We start from the raw sequence: 7,267 nt of genomic DNA, 5'->3' as shown, positions 1-7,267 counted from the left end.
AAGGAAGGAAGGAAGGAAGGAAGGAAGGAAGGAAGGAAGGAAGGAAGGAAGGAAGAAAGAAAGAAAGAAATGGATCCTAACTCTCAAAGGTCCTGCAATCTAGCAGAAGGGCATGAAAACAAATAGTGCACTAAAATTCTATAGTGTTCATACAGCAGCAAATATTTCAAATTAAATTCATTATTTTCTAAATGGGTATTGTTTTCTAGACCAAGTTCATCTGGTCAAATGCCCCTGTTTTTTAAAGTTACTTGGTAATAACTGTCCTAACTTTATTATATTTTCTTGATTTGCTATATTTTGAGATGTACATAATTAGATATTTGGGTTATCATTCCTGCTTTCACCTCTGAGATACCAAAAAAAAAAAAAATCTTTCATAAAATATCTGTAAATCCCTTAAGCTGACCTTTAGAACATCCCTGAAATGTATCTTTGGCTCACAATTTTTTGTTTGTAATGTTTCTGGAGATTAGGAAAAATCAATATGAGCCAGGTAAAACAAGTAAGGAGTAAATATCTAAAGAATAATACCAAGTAGCCAAAAGGAAGTTAGCATTTTTTTGTATACTAGATACTGTGTTATTAATGAAAAGTAAATATACATCCATGTCATTTTATAGAAACTCTGGCACAAAATATATAGTAGAATTTATATTTTGGATTTTAGAAAACAAATGCATTTCTTTCTCTTTCTATTACATGAATAGTTCAACAACCAAAGTTATGATAATTCACACTAGATAGGATTAAAAAAAGAAAAAGACTCTCACTAACCTTGTAACACTTCACACAAGTTTTACCACCAAATGATTTACAAGAATAGGTTCTGCTTTTCAGAGGGTTTTTTGGATTTTACGATTGCCAAAAAGCAATTGTAAATCTTCATTTAATCTAATTTACAGGTGAAGAAGCTGAGGTTTATAAATTACCCAGCCTGTCGATTATTGGCCAGATATAAATGCCCAAGATTATCACATTAATATTTAGTAGGAGGTATTCAGTTCAACAAAGATTTATCCAGTGGAGATTCAGACTTAGACCTGCATAATTCATAGTCCATGCTTTTCCCACTACCCCAGGTAGTGTTAACTAGTACAAAATACTTTCTCCCCAAGGCTTGGTATTTGGAAATGTCATATAACACTTTTCTGCTTGCCATGATAATAATGTGTATTTCAACAATTTTATTCTAAAATATTTGCTTTTAAGTTAGGAATTTCTTTTCAATTTTTCTTCCCACAAGGTGGGTATACAGGAGAGTCAAACACTGATGGCAATTCTCACCTGCTCAGTTATGCTTTAATGTAATTAAGAAAAGGATGTAATAAAAGACTTTACCTAAAGGTAACTAATATGTTTTCAGTGAAGTCCTAAAATGTCTAACTCCAAAAGAGAAGACATGGCTCTCCTAAGATATAAGCTAACCATACTACGGTAGCAATTAAATGGTACTATACACTGAAATTTATAATCCTAATGGTTTTTCAAAAGCAGTGTACATTTGGTTCTTAACTATGATTTTATTTTCTGAATCTAACTCCATTTCAAAAAGCTTTTCCATATAATATTATGCAGCCATCAAAAGGAATGAGATCTTGCCATTTGCAATGACGTGGATGGAACTGGAGGGTGTTATGCTTAGTGAAATAAGTCAATCAGAGAAAGACATGTATCATATGACCTCACTGATATGAGGAATTCTTAATCTCAGGAACAGTGTTACTGGAGGGGTTGGGGGTGGGAGGGATGGGGTGGCTGGGTGATAGACATTGGGGAGGGTATGTGCTACGGTGAGTGCTGTGAATTGTGCAAGACTGTTGAATCACAGATCAGTACTTCTGAAACAAATAACGCAACATATTTTAAGAAAAAAGAAAAAGAAGAAGATAGCAGGAGAGGAAGAATGAAGGGGAGTAAGTCAGAGGGGGAGACGAACCAGGAGAGATGATGGACTCTGAAAAACAAACTGAGGGTTCTAGAGGGGAGAAGGGTAGGGGATGGGTTAGCCTGGTGATGGGTATTAAAGAGGGCACATTCTGCATGGAGCACTGGGTGTTATGAACAAACAATGAATCATGGAACACTATACCAAAACAAATGATGTAATATATGGTGATTAACATAACAATAAAAAATTTAAAAACAAAGCTTTTCCATATAGAAAATTTCATAATGGACAAAACTCACAAGATTTAATGGATCATCAAATACTTTCCTTCATTTCTGATGAAGTCATTTGAAATGTCCTAATAGCCAGTAGTCATCCCCCTAAAACATTTTAGTGGGTGAGGGGATTCTCCCAAAATAGGAATGCTTAAGAATGTAACCTAACACAGGAACTTGACTTCTTGGCTCCTGATTTTAATGCTGTTTTCCCTCATTATATACTAAGATATATTCATACAATATAATTAGTGGTTTTAGTCACCACTCATTTCAAAGTAAAGGGCAAACAAAATTAAATGTCTGGAATGGGTATATATTTTAAATTAATAAAGTTACTTTATTTTATCCTCCCCTTCTACTAGAGAAGCTCACTGCAAAACTACAGTAAATAAACCAGCACTGATTATCCAATTATCCACAAATATGTGTATGATTTAGCTCTATTTGTAAGAATTCCAACAATGAGAAAGTTACGAGGTTCACAATTATCTGACAAAGCCCCCATTCTCTCTCTACTCCTCCTTACTCTCAGATTTCAAAAGACCAAATTAGCACTACTGAATAAATTATCTCAATGCTGCCTCTAAGTACATACAAACAGAAAATACAGTTTCATAGTCTAAACAGAGAAGGATCCAGGAAGATCAAAAGAAATATAGCCTGCAATGTGTGCTAATCACTGGATCATTTGAGGTTTTCAGAGTTACATCTTAATGAGAATGAGGACTTCCCCAAGGTTCAGATGAGATACCAATCCTGGCCAACACCTTGATTTCAGCCCAGTGAGACTGTGAACAGAGAAGCTAGCTAATTTGCACCCAGACTACCGACCCATGGAAATGGCAGGATAATAAATTTGTTTTGTTTTAAACTGTTAAACTTGTCATAATGTGTTATGCAGCAATAGACAATGAATACAATTTATCATGTTTATTCATTAGAAGATTCAGTATTGTAAAGATGTCAATTCTCAAGTCAGTCCAGAAACAGATTGGAATTTATACAGTCACTTGATTTCTGACAAAGTTGACCTTGAATTGAAGTGGAAAAGATGATTGATTTAATAATTGGTGATTAACAGATCTATAGGATAGCCACATGGTCTTGACCTTTATCTCACAATGTAGTTAAAAGTCAATTCCAGGTAAATTGTACATCTAAATATAAAAAGAAAAACAATAAAGTTCTATGCAATATCATGACACTGAGTTTTGGCAATTACTTCTTAAACAAGAAAAAAGTCACTAACCATAAAGGAAAAGTCCAGTTGATATATTCAATTTTATTAAAATAAAAATTATTTCTCTCAAATAAGCCAACAAGTGAAAAGCAAATCACTGAGTGAAAGAAGACAAGCATAATACATTTATCTCACCAATGAAAAGCATCTAGAATGTATAATAGTCTTACATCAATAAAAAATCAGACTATTCATTTAAAAAATAGGTAAGAGTTTATAAGTATTTCACAAAATTGGTAATTCAAATGGTCAATAAATATTTGAAAAACTTTTCAAAATCCACATCCATCAAGGAAATGTCTATTAAAATGCAGTACCACTAACATCGACTAGAATGGCTAAAATGGAAATGACTACTATCAAGTTTTGGCTAAAATGTGGAGCAACTTAAAAAGCAACTCGTGCAATTCTAGTGGATATAAAATTGGTATGAAACTTTAGAAACTGCCAATATCTTCTAAAACTGAATCCATCATACCTAATGACCTAGGACACTCCTAGGTATATAAATCCATTGGAAATATACTCACATATGTGCTAAAAGGTATGTATAAAGAATGTTCATAGTAGCATGGATAGTAATTGCCAAAAGCTTAAAAGAGAATACTTTTTTCCAAGCATGAAAATGAATGAACCTAGCTAACCAAAAGGTCAGTTTTTGGATTTTATGATTGCCATAAAAGGTTGAATCTCACAAACCATTTTGAGTAAAACAAGCTTGTTGTAAAAGTGTACATACTTGATTCCATTTTTACAGACTTTAAAAAATGACAGACAAAACTAATTTATGGTGGTTATTATGAACTGAATGTCTGTGTCCCCCCCCCATTTTATATACTGAAACCCTATCCCGCAATGTGATGGGAATAGGAGGCGGGGCCATTGGGAGGTAATCAGCATTAGATGAGTTAATGAGAGCTACCTTCATGAATGGGATCAGTCTTTATGGAAATCATGAGAGAGCTTGCTGCTCTCTGCTCTCCAACATGTGAGGATACAAGAATCCAGCAGTCTGCAACCCCAAAGAGTGCTCTCACCAGAATTCAGCCATATGGGTACGCTGACCTCAGATTTTCAGCCTCTAGAACTATGAGAAATAAATTTCTGTCATTATAAACCACCTAGTCTACGGTGCTTTGTTAGAGCAGCCAGAACAGGCTGAGATAATAGTAGAAAATAATGGTTACTTTCTAGAAAGTTAATGATTGGATGGGCACCCAGGCATGCCTCTGGCATATTGATGATATCCATTTCTTGATTTCATGGTGTTTTCACTTTGTAAAAAGTCAGGAAGCTGTACATCTGATTTTGCACTTCTTTGTACGTTACACTTCAATAAAATGTTTCTCAAATAACCCAAATAAATATATATATTTGTTATAAATCAGGAATGAATCAATAAGAATCCATGTCCCCTTATTAAATGGTAGGATTTCTTTCTCCAGTGCCCCCAACAGAGTTAAACAAACACATAAATACACGCACATACATATATACACATACCTGCCAAATATTGTTACATTGAAGAAACACTTATAAAGGATGACTGATAAATATTAATCTTTAAAGAACTTTCATTGTTGCTATGTACCCACATATATTTGTATATATAATCTATAGTTTCTTTGTCTGATGTAAAAGATAAGAATTTTATAATATTGTGTTAGGAGGGTTTGAGACTGACCTAAGTGAAATGGTAAACCTCTATATAATGACCTATATCCTTGAGGCTGGTAAAAAATATAGCAAGGGCAACTCATTATTTTGTGTGGTAATCGGCTTTTAAAATGGTTTCCTAGTATTTACATCTATGTGTGTTCCCCTTCTCTTGAGTGTAGGCTGAATCCAGTGAATTGTTTCTCATGAACAGAATACAGCAAAAGTGAGGTGTCACTTCCAAGACTAAGTTATAAAAGACAGTGATATGTTTACCTCACCTGTGCTCTCTATCTTCTCACTTAGTTCATTCTGATGAGGCATTTGCCATGTTGTGTGAGCTGCTCTTTGAAGTAGTGCACATGATAACAAACTAAAGGTAGACTGTCCAACAGAGCCCAACAACCTGAGAGGAACTGAATCCTGCAAATAACCATATGACTATCTAAATATTTGGTAATATTCAATCCTTACGATATCTTATTGGGTTAAGTGAGGGTGCATAACTTCTTCATTCTTAGAGAAAATGGCGTAAGGCAGTCTTCGTAAATTATATAGACTTTGTCAATCTAAAATCAGAACTATTCATAACCTATCGCTTCTCAGCCTTTTGGCTAAGATCAAGTGTAGAACTATTCATAACTTTCAATGAAAATGTAAAATTATCAGCAATAGGTTTTAGTTTTTTTTTCTGAAGTAGTTCCCCCATCCCGACTCACTCTATGACAATTAATCCAGGTTTCAGAGAAAAAACACAGCAGACACAGATAAAGTATTTTTGGGGGCACCTGGGTGGCTCAGTTGGTTAAGTGGCTGCCTTTGGCTCAGGTCATGATCCTGGGGTCCTGGGATAGAACCCCACATCCGGCTCCCTGCTCAGCAGAGGGCCTGCTTCTCCCTCTCCTTCTGCCTGCCACTCGGCCTACTTGTGCTCTCTGTCAAATAAATAAATAAAATCTTAAAAAAAAAAGTATTTTTCTAGGTTTATCTTTCTAACATACTTGTGCTCATTTAGAGTTTGTTCAGCTGTCGATTTTAAAAGTTCATTTCCTCATGCATAATGGTTACATATAGTTGACAAGAACCTCAAAAACCTAATCTATTTCCATAATTACAAAAACAGGAAAGAGGTTTTATATTCAACCAATGTATGTATTATGGGATCAGTGAGTCTTCCTCTATTACTAATAGAAAAGTGATTTACAATACTAGCAAAGGCTTGTGTCTACACAATTTTCCTATAAAATTCTGTAGCTTGCTACTTGAATTTTTAAGGAAATTGTTGCATTTTGTAAGAATCAAAACACAATTGTTAGGATCAAGCAATGACTTATATGACATAGTTGGCATATTTTATTAAGTCTATCTTCTCTAGATGGAATACTAACTATTGAATACAAGATATACCTTTCTTTGCCATTTGAAGACATTATCAGCCTCATAGTCAACATCTGTTTCATAATTTTCTCAAAATAGCATTTTCTTGAGATCAATAATAAATTTTTTGTGACAGAAAAAAAGGTATGAATATATAGTATTACAAATGCAGCAATGATCTACAGTACTTGTAATCTAGGACTTGCCTGATAGGGCTATCTAATATTCTTCTTCTTTTTTTTAAATTTTTTATATTTATATTTCTGGTGGCGAAGAATTCATATTTTATAACAGTGAGGGAACACCATCCCAAAATGCTAATGGGATGGTTTCATCATTCAAGTTCTAGACCCAGGGTCCCTGCAACAAAAGGGGGCCTATGAAGGTGTTTGGCTAGTCTATACAACTGGCCAAAGAAGGATCACCTTCATATGTGTGAAATATAAAGCTAAAATAGTATGAGCTGGCTAGTTTAGAAAGCAGCAATAAATGAGGCTTTGGGTGGAAAAGCCTAAATGGGGGGGCGGGGACAGAGATCAGAGAATAATATGTATAATCTGATCCCTTTTTGGAATACTAAATGATTTAAAAACATATATTTGCATACATCTACAAGGAGAATGAAAGAATATATAGTAGTTATCTCTGGATAATAAGACAACTAACACTTTTGTTCGTTTCTCTTTCTGTTCTTTTTAATGTTCCTATTATAAATATGCATTTTAATTGCATATTTTCAAAAATATTGTTTATTTTAAGACACCATAAAATAAGCATTCATTTTTTCCACTGTGAAAAATACTTTGGTAGAGGTCAGTATTACAT

General features: G+C 34.1%; 1 protein-coding gene and 1 pseudogene across 3 annotated transcripts in view; one reads left to right on the top strand and one right to left on the bottom strand.

Annotated features, from left to right (window-relative positions):
* CTNNA3 (catenin alpha 3) overlaps nt 1-7,267 on the bottom strand; it is a 2,007,818-nt gene that overhangs the window by 310,862 nt on the left and 1,689,689 nt on the right. The gene's annotated exons all lie outside the window — the stretch shown is intronic.
* On the top strand, nt 5,660-5,789 carry LOC141370315 (U2 spliceosomal RNA; annotated as a pseudogene).

The sequence above is a fragment of the Callorhinus ursinus genome, unplaced genomic scaffold (genome assembly GCF_003265705.2).
Source record: "Callorhinus ursinus isolate GAN/ISIS: 27379988/994484 unplaced genomic scaffold, GSC_fseal_2.0 scaffold31, whole genome shotgun sequence".
In the NCBI taxonomy this organism is placed as follows: domain Eukaryota; kingdom Metazoa; phylum Chordata; class Mammalia; order Carnivora; family Otariidae; genus Callorhinus; species Callorhinus ursinus.
The sequence above is the reverse complement of the archived record's forward strand: the minus strand, read 5'-3'. Positions and strand labels throughout refer to the sequence as shown.